Below are 16,489 nucleotides of genomic sequence, written 5' to 3' on the forward strand. Positions count from 1 at the left end.
CATTCAATGCACTGTGTGCAAGTCACATACATTGCATAAGTGGGTGTAGACTAAGGGTCAAAAGGTCAAAGACAATTCATGGCACATTCAACAGTGAGACAGTTGCAACAGAGTAACAGACAGTCAAACACCTGCAGAAGGCAAGAACATGCAAGAGAGAACAGAGCTGAAGATGGGCCCCGGAAGTGCATGTCACCAAGATGCTCCAATCAGTCATGGGGTTACAGGTCCCCAAAAGGACAAACAGACTCAGCATGGAACTATCTCTGCAATGACACATTTACGCACTGTTTGTTTACGTTCAACAAGCGCAAGCAGATCAGCGCCAGCCTCTGTACACCTGATGCAGTACACCTGCTGCTGTTGCTGTTAGTGCACGTAATGCCAGTGGTGTTACTGCTGTCATACTGCTTATCTACAGAATGTGGGTGGTATGTGTCTTGTTGGACGTCACTCACGACAGGAGACCGCTAATTAGTGCAGGTGAGCTTTATTCTTTACAGGTTATTACAGCATCACTCATGTACATCCTGCCCCATCCCTGGTCATCGCTTCTCTGTCCGCCACTTCCTTTCCCCTGACCGGAACTGGTGTCCAGTATCGGCCCCATCCCCCACTCGTGCTGCAGTGTCCTAGTGCCCACTATCCAGGGCACGACATCTCCCCCTTTGTTACAAACGAACATTGTCTGACATGTCTCCTTTCACTTGACAGAGAACATGTGAAAGAGATAGAGATAGAGAGAGAGAGAGAGAGAGAGAGAGAGAGAGATCTTTATATACCTGTCGAGAGAGAAAGAGAGAGAGAGAGAGAGAGAGAGAGAGCGAGCGAGTAAAAAGAGAGCGAGAGAGAGAGAGAGACTCTCTTGTTGAATAGTCCCATTACATCTCTTTAATCAGTCTCTTTGGCCTCTTGCATTTCCTTCTTTGCCTTGTCTCTCCTCTTCCATTTGTGCGCCTTCGCCTTGTCTGATTTCCTCTGGTGCGAGTACCTGCTTGTCTTCTTCTTTGATCTTCACTTCCTTGAAGTGTGAGCTGTTTCGTGTGATGCGGTAACGCCCTGCCGATGCTGTTATCATGGGCTCTTTCTCCTCAGTCACTGTCAGCGGATCTTTTGAGAACGGGCTGTCTGACTTCCTCAGCTGTCTTTGCCGCACTACTACCGTGTCCCCTTCTTGGAGTCGTGCCGGAGTGGCATGTCTCCTTGCGTCGGCGTACGCTTTCATTTTCGCCTTTGATTCTTTGTCTGTAGCAGCTATGCTGCTTCGCTCCCTTCCTGAGGTCTCGTCCATCTGCGGTATCCTTGTCCTGCTTAGGCGGCCTAGCACGAGCTCAGCAGGGCACCGCCCTGTGGAACTGTGAGGAGTGTTTCTGTAATCCCTTAGTATCTGGCACAGGGCCTGCCCTATCGATATCTGAGTTATCTTGGCTCGTTGTACGGCCTTCTTGATTGTTCCCATGAATCTTTCTGCCATCCAATTCGCCTGGGGCCACAGAGGCGTTATTTTCCGGTGGCGGATCCCTAGGTAGTCCATGAATTTTCTAACCTCTTCTCCTGAGAAGGGCTGGCCATTGTCAGTCTTTAGAGTTTGTGGAGCTCCCCATGCTGCAAAAACGTCATCCATGACTGGCAGCGTTGCGTTTGCTGACGTTGACGCCACTTGCCTCACGATGGGAAATCTGGAGAATTAATCTATTATCACTAGCAGGTAGTTTCCTGTCTCCAGGGAGCCATAGATATCGGCTGCCAGTTCTGTCCACACTGCCTTCGGTAGTTCTGACATCTGCAGTGGTTCCGGTTTCGGCGGCTGTCCTGTCAGTTGGCAAACGTGGCACTGTGTGATTTAATTTAATTTAATTTAATTGTGGGTTTATATAGCACTAGGAATCGACTCCCGGAGGAGTATCTCCATGCTTCGACCGCTGGGGAACCCATCCTGGCTCACCCTGAGAGATGGTCCCTGATGGGTATCTCTAAGGTGCGACCAAGCATCCCCGGCGGTCTGGGGGGGCCGTTGTGAAGATGAGGCAAGCTGATGCCCAGAGTTGCCGAGTGTGGTTTCTGACTAGAGTAGGCATCGAGGCGAGAATTATCGAGTCCGCTGACCCTGGTCCACGACCCTGCCGCGTCGGGAATCGAACCCTGGTCCCGGGCCGTTCTCTGCTTACGGGTCTGCCGCCTCTAACCAGTGAGCCACACTTCTCCACCTGATTGCGGCCTTAACCATGTTGTCTAGTCCTGGAAACCACACTTTTTCCCGTAGCATTTTCTTTGTTGCTACCATGCCTCTGTGTGATTCGTGTGCCAGGTCTACTGTCCGTCTCCTCAGCGCCCTGGGCATTACTAACCTTGTTCCTCTCATCATGATGCCATTTTTGGTCTCCGAGAGCGGTTCATGGATCTTTTTGAATGCCAACATTTCCTCTTTTATTATTCCTTTTTCCATGATGCTGTTGTTGTTGACATGCCTCCACCTCTGTTGTTTTGTCACCTTCTTGATCGCTTGCATAGTGGGGTCCCATTTTGTTTCTTGTTCCAGGTCCTCCATCTTTATCGATGTCGGAGTGTTGTGTTTCAGTATGAAATTCAGGTATTCTTCCGCCATTGACGTTGCCTCGAGTGTGTACGGTAGAGGATGTCTTGACATGTAGTCTGCCGGGTGGTGTTCCTTTCCTTGTTTGTGTATGACCTTGAAGTTGTAGTCCACTAGTCGTATTCCCCACCTCTCTATTCGGGGTGGTATCTTTGCGTTGGGATTTCCATATATTGTTACCAGTGCCTGGTGATCTGTTATTATCGTGAACGGTTTCCCGTATATGAATATGTGATAGTGCTCGCATGCCCATACTACTGCCAGACTTTCTTTTTCGGGCTTGGAGTATGCCTTTTCGATATCAGACAGGCTCTTGCTTCCGTAGGCTACTACACACCTTGGTGACTCCTTGCCTGGTCTGTGTTGTGCTAGTATGGCACCCAAACCCACTGGGCTGGCATCCACCGTCAATTCGGTGCACAGCAACGGATCAAAGTAGGCGAGGTGATCTACTGCTGTCACTGCGTGCCTGATCGCTTCAAATGCTTTTCCGCATTCTTCTGTCCATACGAAGGTCTGGCCTTGCTTTGTTAGTTCTCTCAGTGGTGTGCTCACCGTAGCAAAGTCCTTTATGTATCTTGCACAGTAGCTAGCAAGTCCGAGGAATGATCTTACTTCTGCAACGTTGCATGGATGTTTTGCTTTTTCTAGCATGTCCACTTTGCTTCGGTCTGGTCGCGTTCCTTTTTTAGAGAAGATGTGTCCAAAGAACACTAGCTCATCTCGCCCCAGCTCACACTTGTCCTCATTTAGCGTCAGCCTGCCTGTTCCAGGTGGGAGCATACATCTCGCAATGCTTTGTCATGTTCATCCTCTGACTTTCCGAACATCAGAATGTCGTCACTGTAGTTCAGACTGTTCTTCACTGGCCTTATTATTTGCCTTATTGTCTCTTGGAATATTTTGGCAGCCGACGATACACCGAAACTTAGACGTTTGTATCGGAAGTGACCCAAGTTATGTTATGTTATGTTATGTTATGTTAAGGGGGTGCTTGTAAAGCGCACTGTCACCGTGGGTATCATGGCGCTGGTAGGGTGCTGAGAAGAGACAGAGGGAATTTAGCTAGTTTGTGGAAAGAGCCAGGTTTTTAGTGATTTGCGGAATTGGATGAGAGTGCCAGAGATCCTAACTGGGAGAGGGAGGGAATTCCAGAATTTGGGGCCGAGGAAGGCGAATCTTCGACCACCAGATCTATAGAGTTTAAAGGAAGGGACCACCAAGGGATGTAAGTGAAGTGATCTAAGATTGCGTGAAGGACAGTAAGGTCGAATGAGGGATTTCAGAAAAGCGGGGCAAGAGCCAGAGAGAGACTTAAAGATAAGGCACCCAAGCTTATAGGCAGCCCTTAGGCTGACAGGGAGCCAATGCAGTTTGATGAGGAGGGGTTTGGCAGACTGCCACTTTGGTATCCCGAGGGCCAGTCTCGCCGCCTGGTTTTGAATGATTTGCAGCCTGTAGATGGAACATTTGGGCGAACCATGGTAGATGGAATTCGAAAAATCCAGGCGGGAGAGAACGAGGGCCATAATGACTTGCAGCAGGGCATCGGGGGTAAGGAGGTAGGCCACCTTCCTAATCCTGCGTAGTTGGAACATGCAGGAGGAGACCACCGTCCCCACCTGCGGCCCGAGAGAAAGCCCAGCGTCGATAGTGACCCGAGACTTTTCACCGAGGCCACCGGAGTGGGAGGGGAGCCAAGCTCTGCCCGCCAGAAATGTGGACCCCAGTAGACGGCGCTCTTGCCCGGCAGGAGGAGCTCCGTCTTTCCTGGGTTCAGTTTAAGCTGGTTCTGACACATCCACTGAAAGATATGGGACATGACTGCCTGGAAGGTGGGGATAGCAGAGGAAGAGTTTAGAGAGAAAATGAGTTGTAGGTCGTCCGCATAATTAAAGACGGTGACGTCCCACTGCCTCAAAGAGAAAAGAAGAGGGCGAAGATAAAGATTAAAGAGAAGGGGGGATAGAGAGGAGCCCTGGGGGACCCCGCAAGGCAGGTGCTCCCTGGGGGCCCTGAATGTACCTAGGCTGAGGGTCTGGGATCTCCCAGTGAGAAAGGATTTAACCCATGCCAGCGCTAGGCCCTGGATGCCGGCCTGTTCGACACGGTGGAGAAGGATGTTATGGTCCACCGTGTCGAAGGCGGCCGACAGATCTAATAATACCAAGGCCTGGGAGGTACCCTTGTCAGCTCCGTCTCTCAAGGTGTCCAGGACGGCCAGGATCACAGTCTCCGTGGAATGACCAGGACGGAAACCGGCCTGGTTGGCTTCGAGGAAGTTGGAGCCCTCGATGAACCTCGAGAGACAGGCAGTGACATGGGCTTCTAAGATTTTAGAAAGAAAAGGTAAAAGAGAGATAGGACGATAGTTCGCCGGGACGGCCGGATCAGCTCCAGGCTTCTTCAACAGAGGCACTAGAACGGCCTCCTTGAAGGAGCTGGGTACCGTCCCGGAGAGGAGAGAAGAATTAAGCAAAGGAAGGATGCAGTCGGGTAAGGAATGGCAGATGTCCCGTAGTATAGATGGTGGACAGTGGTCGTCAGGAGAACCAGACTTAATGCGAACGGCCAGGCTGGCTAGGGATGTAGGATCTAAGGGGGGGAACTGAGTAATAGAAAGAGCATTATGAGGGGGAGTAGCGGAGTCAGCGCCCAGTGAGGTGACCGGAATGGTGTCCTTAATCAAAACAATCTTCTGTAAAAAAAAAGTGCTAAGTGCATTACAGGATTCCTGAGTAGGGGCCTGGGACAGAAGCGTTCTGGAATCGGAGGTAAATTCGTCCAGAACTCTGAAGATCTCCTTCGACTTGCAGGGGGCTAGTAAGATTCTCTCTGAGACATAGGCTTTTTTAGCTGCAGAGATGGCAGATTTGTACTTATTGCGGGCTGCCACATAAGTATCTCTGCTTGACAAGCCGTAGTCTTTTCTCCATCTACGTTCAGATTGGCGGAGTTCCAGCTGTAAGGCTTTGAGATGGGGAGTGTACCATTTATGTGAGTTGCTGTGTCGGGATCGAGGGAACTTGATTAGTGGGGCAAAGATGTCGCTAGCTGACACGAGCCAGTTGGAAACTTGGCCATCTAGCTCGTTGATGTCAGGATTATTGAGGGTAGGGGGGCGTGTGAGAGACAAGTGGGATAGCAGTTTGGAGGGATCAACAGCCTTCCACTTACGGGCCATGCCACCCTCCCGCGGGGGAATCCTAATCTGACCAACCACAGAGATGGTGGTGTCAATAAGGAAGTGGTCAGACCACACACAAGGCATGGTGAGCGGGTGGGAGGGCTTCACCCCACAGACCCAGATATGGTCAAGTGTGTGACCGCCACTGTGAGTGGGAGAGGTAACTAGTTGGCTAAAGTTCAGGCTAGAGAGACCTTCGAACAGTTTGGAGGCATGGGGACCGGCGTCCTTATGCTGGAACCAGTAGTTAAAATCCCCAACGATGGCTATACGTGGGGAAGAGGTAGCTAGGCTTGCAAGCTGTTCAATAAAAGATACAGGGAAAGAGGGCATGGGCTGGGGGGGACGGTAGAGTACCATAAAGGTGACTGCGCCTACCTCGGTCCCAAGGCTGAAAACCAGATTGTCCACATCAGGAAGAGTCATAGAGGTGGAGGCGATAACCTGGATGTCCTTACGAATTACCGCTGCGACCCCCCCTCCAGAGCGGCCCCCTTGGCGGTTGGTGTTAAGCAGATAGTAGTCAGGAGGTAGTGCTGCCAATATGTCCGGAAGGGAGTCGTCCGTAAGCCAGGTCTCAGAGAGTAGGAGGACATCAGGCCTTTCAGTCAAGAGTAAGTGGAAAATGTCAGTTTGATGCCTGACAAAAGAACGAGTGTTTAAATAAAGTAAGCGGATCTGTGACTCAGGGGTGATAGGGGGGGTGGGGAGGGTGAGCGGACCCAGGTGGGGGGGTAGGTCACCAGCGATTCCAAGTGCAGTGATCCGTGTCCAAGTGTCTGACGATAGGGGACAGACGGCGGTGCGAAGGTGCATGAGGACGGGAGAAGAATAGGAGATAGCAGTAGCAGCGTCCCTGGCCCCTGGGCCCGTCCGGCCGCGGACGGGCGCAGACGGGCTTGACTCTGGTGCGACTCTGGCGCGCCGCCGGCGCGCCCGCTGCGCGGCCGCATAGGGGACGTTTAAATAGGCGCGTGACGCAAGAGGTGGGAGGAGCCAACAGGGCGGGAGGAGTGAATTTTAAAAAGTGAATGATGGCGTCCAGCGCTAGCGGTCAGCGGGACGAAGGGCTGCTCTTCAGTCAGCAGAGGATGAGGTAATTTAAAAGCAAAGTAAAGCGCCCAGCGCGCGCGAGCCCTCTCAAGTGTGTGGAAAATGTTGTGATATATCTGGACTGAGGGTCCAGTTCCAGCTGATGATATCCCTTGCATAGGTCTAGTTTGGAGAAGCGTCTTGTGCCTGTTAGGCAACTGATCATGTCATCGAGGTGAGGTCCAGGATGTCTTTCGCGTTCAATTGCTGTGTTCGGTATTCTCATGTCGACGCAGATGCGAATCTTGGACGTGTTTTTCTTTGGCACTGCTACTATTGGTGACACCCATGGTGTCGGTCCCTCATCTGGCTCTATGATGTCCTGCCTCAGTAGCGCTTCAATCTCTTCCTCCACCTGCGGTTGCAGATGTATGGGTACTCACTGGTTTTTCTGCTTCATTGATGTGCAGTGTTATTTGGCGTCCTTTCAGCTTCCCTAGTCCTTGGAGCAGTTTGGGATATTCCTGCAGGATGCTTTTCTTCTCTGACATGTTGTATGTCATTTCGAGGATGCCCATTACCTGTGCTGTGACATTGCTCAATAGGCCCGGTGCTGGAATGTCACCCTTCAGTACATGTATTTCTTCTTTCAGCGTTTGGCCTTTGTATCTCAGATTCTCTGTGAATTTTCCCATGTTAGTCACTGGTTTTCTTGACCCCCACGTGAACACTTCAACTTTTGATGGCATCAGCCCTGGTTTTACTTCCATCTTCTCGTATTCCGACACACACCTGATATTACAGGTTGCTCCGCTGTCTAGCACGAACCGTGTTTTGTGTGGCCCCACTTCTATGGTCACGGTCTCCGTCTTCTTGATGTTGTCTTTGTTCACCAGGTGAACGCTTTCTCTGGTTATGCCCTCATCAGTGGCCATGGCAGCATTATCGGACATGAGGTATAGTCCTCTTCATCTTCTCCTGACTCGGCCGATGAGCTGCTGTTGGCCGTTTCTATGTGTCTGACGTACCTGCTCGTTGTCATCCTTGGTCTTCCCGGTCTTCCTCTTTCGCTTCTGAACTGGAGTCCAGGCAATTGCTGGCAAAGTGATTGCTCCTATTACACTTCCTGCAGGTCTGGCCCATTGCTGGGCATGCGCCTTTGTGTGGAAATTCAAGTCCACATCTGTAGCAGGTTGATTCATGTTGCTTCCTTGCCACTTGTTCATTCTGTCCTTTGTTCCAACCATTTGTGCTGTTCTTCTCTGCCATGCGGTGTGCCTGTTCTACTCGCCGTTCCTTTCCCCGCTCCATTGGCTTTGCCTGCACCGTTGCCCTTGCCTCGGCCCTTGCTAATGACAATATTTTCTCCAGTGAGGTCGGTTCCTTCAGGATTCTCGTCCTGAAGTCCGTGTCACGACATCCTTCAAAGATGCGCAGGCGAATCACTTGCTCGTTATCAAACTTGTCGAATTCGCAGTGTGTCACTAGCTTGCGCATCCTCGTCGTGAACTCATCCAGTGATTCACTCGTGTGTTGGAAAGCTATGGCGAACGTGTATCTCTCAAAGTCAATGTTTCTCTGGGGATCAAATGTGCTCGAAAGACATGTTATTAGCCCTTTGCATGTCGACGTCTCTTTTGCTGGTAGTGTTACTAGTAGGTCATCTATTTCATCGCCGACCAGATTGAGAAATAGATCCAATTGTTTGGCCTCTATTACGTCCGTGGCCCGCATGTACCTCTCGAATTTTCTCATCCATTTCTCTCATCTGATCCCTACTTGCAGTTCTGATAGATTGAATGGGAGAGGTCTGCGGTATTGGGCGCTCTGCTTTTCGCTCTTTTGTTCAGCCATCTTCTCTAGCCCTTTTTCCGACGCTCTATGTCTCTTGCTTGTAGCCTTTCTTCTCTTTGTTGTTTGTTTTCTTTCCTTTAATATGCTCCTCTGCCTCTTTGTGCTTTCGTTTGCACTTGCTTGTGCTTGTTTCCTCTTTTAGTTATATCCTTGGCACCTTCTTGCCTTCGTTTGCACTTGCTTGTGCTTGTTTCCTCTTTTTGTTGTGGCTTTTACACTTCCTGTGTCTTGTGCTCTGGTTGGCACTTCTGTCACCCTTTCTTGCTCTTCTTCTATGCAGCCCTTTAAGTCCTTGCTTTTATTTGCACTGTCCTGTGCTTTTCTTTTTTCTTGTGCTCTTGTTAATGCTCTTTTTCCTGCACTTTGAAGGGGGATTAGAGATTACCTTGTAGGCGGGTGCAACTGCACCCACCTGCAAGGGGATATCTGGGGGTCCATGGGCCTCCCTTCACCCCCTGCAGAGGGCTGCCATCAGGGGTGCACTTTTGGATGGGGCACTGTTAGTGCGCCTCTTGACAGCTTTTTTGCCTTTGCACCCGCGTCTTTAATAGGGCATGGGTGGAGAGGCAAAGGATTTCCCTCATTTGAATGGGGCTAGCCCCCATGCAAATTAGGGAATGCCCTCTGAAGACAGCCTTGGTGCTTTATGTACCACAGCGCAATCTGTATTACAGAAGGGGCTGCACAAGCGTCTGTGGCCCCTTCTGTAATACCAAAGTGCTCCGGGGGTGCACTTGTATAATACAGCTCCTGGTGCCAGGTGTACTACTGCTGTCCTGCATATTTGGTTCTGCTGTTATCATGAACTGTTATTTTACACATTGTGCAATTCATGTTGCTACATTTACACCGTTTCAGCTCTCTTGGTGTCACTGCTGTGTCTGTGCCATGCCTTCTGCAGCTACAATTGGTGCTGCCTCGCTTTATCTACACCATGAACTGATGGTGTTGCTGCTGTCACTCTTCTTATTGTAATTTGTGTACTTGTAACTCTTGCTGACACTGGTTCATTGCAGCTTGTTATCTCAATAACTATGTGGAGTGTTTTGGTGGACCTCATGCAAGAAGTGTTGCTTCCGTCAGGTAGATTTTGTTTAACCCCTTCGACGCTCATGACGAGCTCAGCTCGTCATGAGTTACGCCTCTCGTACGCTCATGACGAGCTGAGCTCGTCATGAACCGCGGGTTTTTTAAAAACGTAGCGCAGAGCGGGAAAACCGCTAGCGCGCATACGGTTAAATGGTTCAGAAACTACTTTAGTTGCTGCACATTCAGTGCAGGTGCAAGTTGTTTTATGCAGTAAGCTGTTTCTGTAGTGGATGAACAAAGCAAAGCAATGCTACCACACTTTCTGTATATGGTGTGCATATGTTATTGCTGTGGTGACACTAGGTTTTCCAGACCACTGTTGTCTGCGAATCGAGTGCCTAAAAGAAGGGCAACAGGAACGATGCGCCAGGGGAGGATCTGTTGTAAAATATATATGAATATCCATATAAATTCATGTGTATGCACTTCAAAAGATATCATGCTCAGATAGACCACATTAACATGAGGCCTGGAGCTCAAAAGGGCTTCCTATCTGACCTTGACTGGACAAGCTTAAACAAGCTATTCTGTACACCCCTTAGAGGTCACCTTGCTTGTCCTGACTACATGATATTTCTTAATCTGGTTATGCAAGTTGCTTACACAATGCAGAGCCTGCCTTTCTGGTCTACCCATATCTAGCTGTTTTGCATAGTGCAGACATTGCACATCCATGTCAGCCATATTTGGCTTGGTGTCTTATTCTAGTTCCGCTGATATTGCATTTCATACTGTACATAACACCTAGAAACTTGTCACTCTGGGAAGAAGCGGTCCGAGAGCCCCTAAGGTGGCAGATCTGACTTCTTCCTTGCTAATTAGCAATGATGCATGCTTTTGGTACCAATAAATACATTTCACTCTGTTTCTGAGCAAACCTGCTATGTCTGGTGAGTTTTATTGAATTGCTCCTGGGAGGGTGCCAGTACTTCCCCATCAGGATCAAATTATGTGGAAGGTTCAGTGCTTCATCTTTTAAAAGGACGAGTGCAAATGCCCAAAGAGCTTCTCCAAAACACCCTGCCAGCGCTAATAAATGTCAGTGCATTTATTTATTTAATAACAAGGACAGGTTTTCTTGAATCCACCTCATTCACCTACCACACACTCGAATCCCCCTAATCCCACTCTTGGACGTTCCTGCTTTCTCTCTTTGTGACGGTTTTCCTTTTTTCTCTTCCTTGTTCTTTCCCCTTTATGTGTTTTTCCCTTTCTTGCTCTCAGAAAATGTCTGATGAGGAAAAATAAGTGCTGGTCCCCAAAAAAGTATACAAAAAAGGGAAGGATGGAATGTTTTAACTAATTTCAGTCATTGGTAATTACTTGGGGTCCCATCCCAATCCATTGCTATTCTGCACACCATGTCACCTCAGTTTGGACCCAGCTACTTGCAAATCAGTCTTGACCTTGCTCCAATCTTAACAGTCCAGCTGGAACTGCCAAGCCAGACGTCTCTGAAAGGGAACATAAGCAACACTGGACCAGTTTCACCATAGTTATGGGCTCATCAGCCAGATACAGTTTGGTTTCACTGACACCGTGTGCATAGGACCCACATCTGGGCATACCAGCTCCACTTATGGTGACACACTAAAGTACACAAAAAGTGAAGGCTGGAATGCTAGAATTAATCTCAGCCACTAGTAGCTACTCGAGCTGCATCCCAATCCATCGTTCTTTTGCACACCATGTCACCTTAGTTTGGACCCACTATATGCAAATCAGTCTTGACCCTGCTCCAATCGGAACAGTCCAGCCTGAACTGCCAGGCCAAGTCCTCCCTGGAACAGAACAGAAGCAACCCAGGACCTGTTTCGCCCTAGTTATGGGCTCATCAGCCGGTTACAGCTTGGTTCCGGTGACAGAGTTTGTACGGGACCCAAGTCTGGGTATACCCATCCCACTTTTAAAATACCTTTACAGCAGAGGAGTTAAGAATCATGGTTCCTAAAAGTATATTGGTTGTAATTGCCATGTAGGAGAGAGCAGGTACAGGTTCCCAATCTAACTGGGAGCGGAAATCCTCGGCGCTCAGACCAATCCTGATGCTGCTTTCAGCAGAATGAAAGCAGCATCAGGCAGCGTCAGGATTGGCCGCAATACACTCTGGCAGTCTGTGCCTGTCGAAGAGAGGGACACGATGCGCCAATTCAGGTAAGTGTTTTTTTTTGTCTTGTCTGTCTGCACTCCCCCGTTGCCCTCACCCCGCCACTGTATCAATACACTGCCCGCTACTGCTCCATATAGAATATGTGAGAAAGGTGGAATACAGAAATTCTGCATTAGTCCTCAAAAATGGGAGGCATATTGGAAAGTTGGAATTCCGAGCACATTGGGTATTCAATCGAGGATGCAGAACAATCCACCTGTCCTGCACCCTTGCTCGCCCCCCAGGCTTCTATGCTGAGCACTTCTCCATTCTGACCAGCCGCCCATCTTTCTGTATTCTGAAATGGCATGAATGATCCTTACTTAAAGCATAAACATGAATCAAAGAGTGAACAAAGCTCATTTGCAGAAGAAAATGGAAATAGACTTATGAACCATGCTGCATATTTTGAAAACCTGGACTACTGTCCTGGGAAAAGACAAGTTGTGTTCGAAACAATATCATTGAGGCGTTGAGTGGCATCTCAAAATTAGTCTTTTGTTCTAAGTTAGGGGAAAGCAGCGATAGTAACATAAAACAATAACATAGATACATGTACAAATATAGATATGGTATCAGACCGAGATAAAGTGGTATATGCATTTATTGAACATGGCATACTAATTTAGCTCAAGAAAGATTTGAACACAAAACTGTGTCCTTTGTTGTTAATGGATTGTAAGAGCTTTCTTTCCCGGGGCTGAAGTGACCAATGTGTAACCAAGAAACCTGAGCTTAAACCTCAGCTTCCTCACTTGACCAAATTATGTGATCTCAGATAAATCACTTTACAGTGCTTTATTTTCCTTGAATGACCAATCTGAGAACACCATAAAGATATTCAGTTCAGAATATACCCTATGCAAAATGTCACTCCTGTTTGCTTTAAAAGGCAATAACATTACTTCAAAAGTAACAACATTGGGCATATGGACACATAAACCAATACCTTTGCAAGCCCGTCCTCTAGAGCCCGCCCCGCCTCCCAGCTGAGCTCCCCTCCCACTGATTACATAGAGCGCTCCCGTCCCCGGAAGCGCTGTGACTGTCTCATCGCTGCTGTGAGCGGTCGCTCCCCTGGCTCCCTGCTTGAACTGGTATCGTTGCACTGCGCTTGGGACCTGGCTTTTAAACTTGTAACGTGATAATTGCACTGGGCTGCGCTTGAGATCTGGCATATAAACTTGTAGCGCGATAATTGCACTGTGACTGCTGTGACGATAACTATTGAAGTCTGCCTCATTCTTTCAGCATACAATTACTTGTTGCGCATTTACTTTCACTGTGCCTTCGTTGCATTCATCTCTGGCGCTTTGTTGATAGTGCTTTACCATCCGCCGCCATTTCGTTGTTGTTGTTTTCCCTGCAAGCCCGTCCTCTAGAGCCCGCCCCGCCTCCCAGCTGAGCTCCCCTCGCCCCTCCACCCATTTATGTCAGTAGCACTTGCGCGCAGCGGTCGCGCCCCAGTTGCGCCGAAGGTGCGCCAAAGGTAAGCCCGTCTACGCCCGTCCGCGCCAAGCCCGCGCCCAGCGCCAGACCCCCTGGGCCCCGTACCACCCTCCCCACCCGCATTACTTACGACGCCTCTACCCTCCTTGCCCTAAACCCCGGCCGACTCCCTAACTGCGCCCAAGCCGCTCCTGGACACACCCATGGACCCTTCACTTGCAACTCCTGTAAGTATGACGGCACCAAGACCAACTCCTCATCCACGAACACCAAACAGAGCTTCGACACTTACCACCTTAAATGCATCCTGCTCAACACCCGCTCGGTCCACAGACACGCCATCGACCTGTGGAATCTACTAGACACCATCTCTCCGGACGTCGCCTTCCTAACAGAAACATGGATGAACGCCTCCTCAGCCCCAGACATCACCATTGCCATCCCGGACGGCTACAAGATCATCCGTAAGGACCGCACCAAACAAACAGGAGGAGGCATCGCAATCGTCCATAAGAATTCCATCCGCATCTCAACCAGCTCAGACATCAACCTCGCGAACACCGAACACCTTCACTTCCAGATCCACACCGACCCCAAGGCCACACTCAGAGGCACCCTCCTCTACAGGCCACCTGGACCCCGTGCACAATTCAGTGAAGACATCACTGACTTTATCACCCCACACGCCCTCCCCTCCGAGGACTACATTTTATTAGGAGACCTCAATTTTCACCTGGAAAAGAGCAACGACAGCAACGCCACCACCCTTCTGGACAATCTCGCCAACCTCGGACTCAAACAACTTGTTAATACCCCCACTCACTACGCAGGTCACACACTCGATCCCATCTTCACCTCCAGCAAACATATCTCCTTCAGTCACACCACAGTTCTCCATTGGACGGACCACAGCTGCGTTCACTTCTCCTACAAAAAGATCACAACCCACAACCATCCTCAACCTACTCTGCGAAGAAACTGGAACAAAATCACCACTGATCAGATCTCCTCATCGCTTCTTCAAAACCCCCCTGCCCACTCTTCGAACCCCAACCAAGCAGCCATTAACTTCACTCAATGGCTAACTAACAGCGCCGACAACCTAGCACCTTTGAAAAAACGTCAAATCAAACTAGGCAGCAAAAACGCTCCCTGGTTCAACGAGGATCTTAAGAAATCCAAGAAACTCTGTCGCTCCCTTGAGAAGGCCTGGAAAAAAGACCCAAACACCAGCACCAAGGACGCCTTCAAAAACGCCACCCGCATACACCACCAACTGATCCGAACTGCCAAGGAAACCGCATTCAAAGACCGACTAGACAACAACTCCCACAACAGCAAGGAACTATTCAACATCGTCAAAGAATTTACCAACCCCTCAGCCAACTCCAACGACATCACTCCCTCCCAAACCCTTTGCGATTCCCTAGCTTCGTTCTTCCACAACAAAATCGCAGACATCCACAACAGCTTCAACAACCAACCCGGAGACCGACCCACACAACCTTCTGCCGCACCTTCACCCCCCTTGAACATACTTAATGACTGGAACCCAATCTCCACCGAAGACACCATCCGCCTGATGAACTCCGTCCACTCAGGATCCCCCACAGACCCATGCCCACACCACATCTTCAACAAAGCAGACTCCATCATTGCACCACACCTCCGAGACGTCATCAACTGCTCCCTCAACTCCGCCACCTTCCCGGAAATCTGGAAACACGCCGAACTCAGCGCCCTTCTGACAAAACCCACAGCTGACCCCACCGAACTCAAAAACTACCGCCCCATCTCGCTCCTTCTGTTCCCGGCCAAAGTCATCGAGAAAGCCATCAACAACCAGCTCGCCGCCTTTCTCGAAACCAACAAATCCCTCGACTCCTCACAGTCCGGATTCCGAGCAAAACACAGCACTGAGACCGCACTCATCGCAGCTACAGACGACATTCGCACTCTACTGGACAATGGAGACACAGTCGCCCTCATCCTCCTTGACCTCTCCGCAGCCTTCGACACAGTCTGTCATAGCACCCTGCTACAACGCCTCAGAAACATCGGAATCCAAGGAAAAGCACTGGAATGGATCTCCTCGTTCCTTACCGGAAGAACTCAGAGAGTCCGCCTTCCACCATTCAAAGCAGAGGCCACTGAAGTCATTTGCGGCGTGCCACAAGGATCTTCACTCAGCCCCACCCTCTTCAACGTATACATGAGCCCCCTCGCGACCATCGCACGCCAACACAACCTCAACATCATCTCCTACGCTGATGACACCCAACTGATCCTCTCACTCACCAATGACCCGAACACCGCCAAAACCAACTTACATGAAGGAATGAAAGAAGTAGCCGAGTGGATGAAACACAGCCGTCTGAAACTGAACTCAGACAAAACAGAAGTCCTTATCTTAGGTACCTCCCCCTCCGCCTGGGATGACTCTTGGTGGCCAGAGGCCCTCGGAAAAGCACCCATCCCGACGGACCACGCACGGAACCTGGGCGTCATCCTGGACTTCTCACTCTCGATGAACAGACAAGTCAACGCCGTTTCATCATCTTGCTTCAACATTCTTCGCATGCTCAAAAAAACATTTCGCTGGATTCCCACCGAAACTAGAAAAACGGTCACCCACGCACTGGTCACGAGCCGCCTGGACTACGGAAACACCCTTTACGCCGGTACCACCGCAAAAAATCAGAAAAAACTCCAACGCATCCAGAACGCATCAGCCAGACTCATACTAGACATCCCGATTAAAGACCACATTTCTAGTCACCTGAAAAACCTCCACTGGCTCCCCGTTAATAAGAGGATAACATTCCGCCTCCTAACCCACGCTTACAAAGCACTTTACGAACTTGGACCCGAATGCCTCAACACACGACTTTCCTTCTACACCCCCTCCCGCCAGCTACGCTCCTCCAACCAAGCCCTTGCTGTTGTACCTCGCATCAACAAAACCACCATGGGAGGAAGATCCTTCTCCTACCTGGCAGCTAAAACCTGGAACTCACTTCCTACTCACCTTCGCCTCACTCAAAACCACCCAGCATTCAGAAAACAACTTAAAACTTGGATATTCGACCAATAACTCCCCACCCTTCTTCAAGCGCCTTGAGACCCTCTGGGTATG

At 49.8% G+C, this 16,489-nt stretch overlaps 1 long non-coding RNA gene across 1 annotated transcript in view; it reads left to right on the forward strand.

Moving 5' to 3' along the window:
• The window catches only part of LOC144785104 (uncharacterized), an 81,689-nt gene that overhangs the window by 41,142 nt on the left and 24,058 nt on the right, over window positions 1-16,489 (forward strand). The window lies entirely within an intron of this gene.

The sequence above is a fragment of the Lissotriton helveticus genome, chromosome 10, assembly GCF_964261635.1.
Source record: "Lissotriton helveticus chromosome 10, aLisHel1.1, whole genome shotgun sequence".
In the NCBI taxonomy this organism is placed as follows: Eukaryota; Metazoa; Chordata; class Amphibia; order Caudata; family Salamandridae; genus Lissotriton; species Lissotriton helveticus.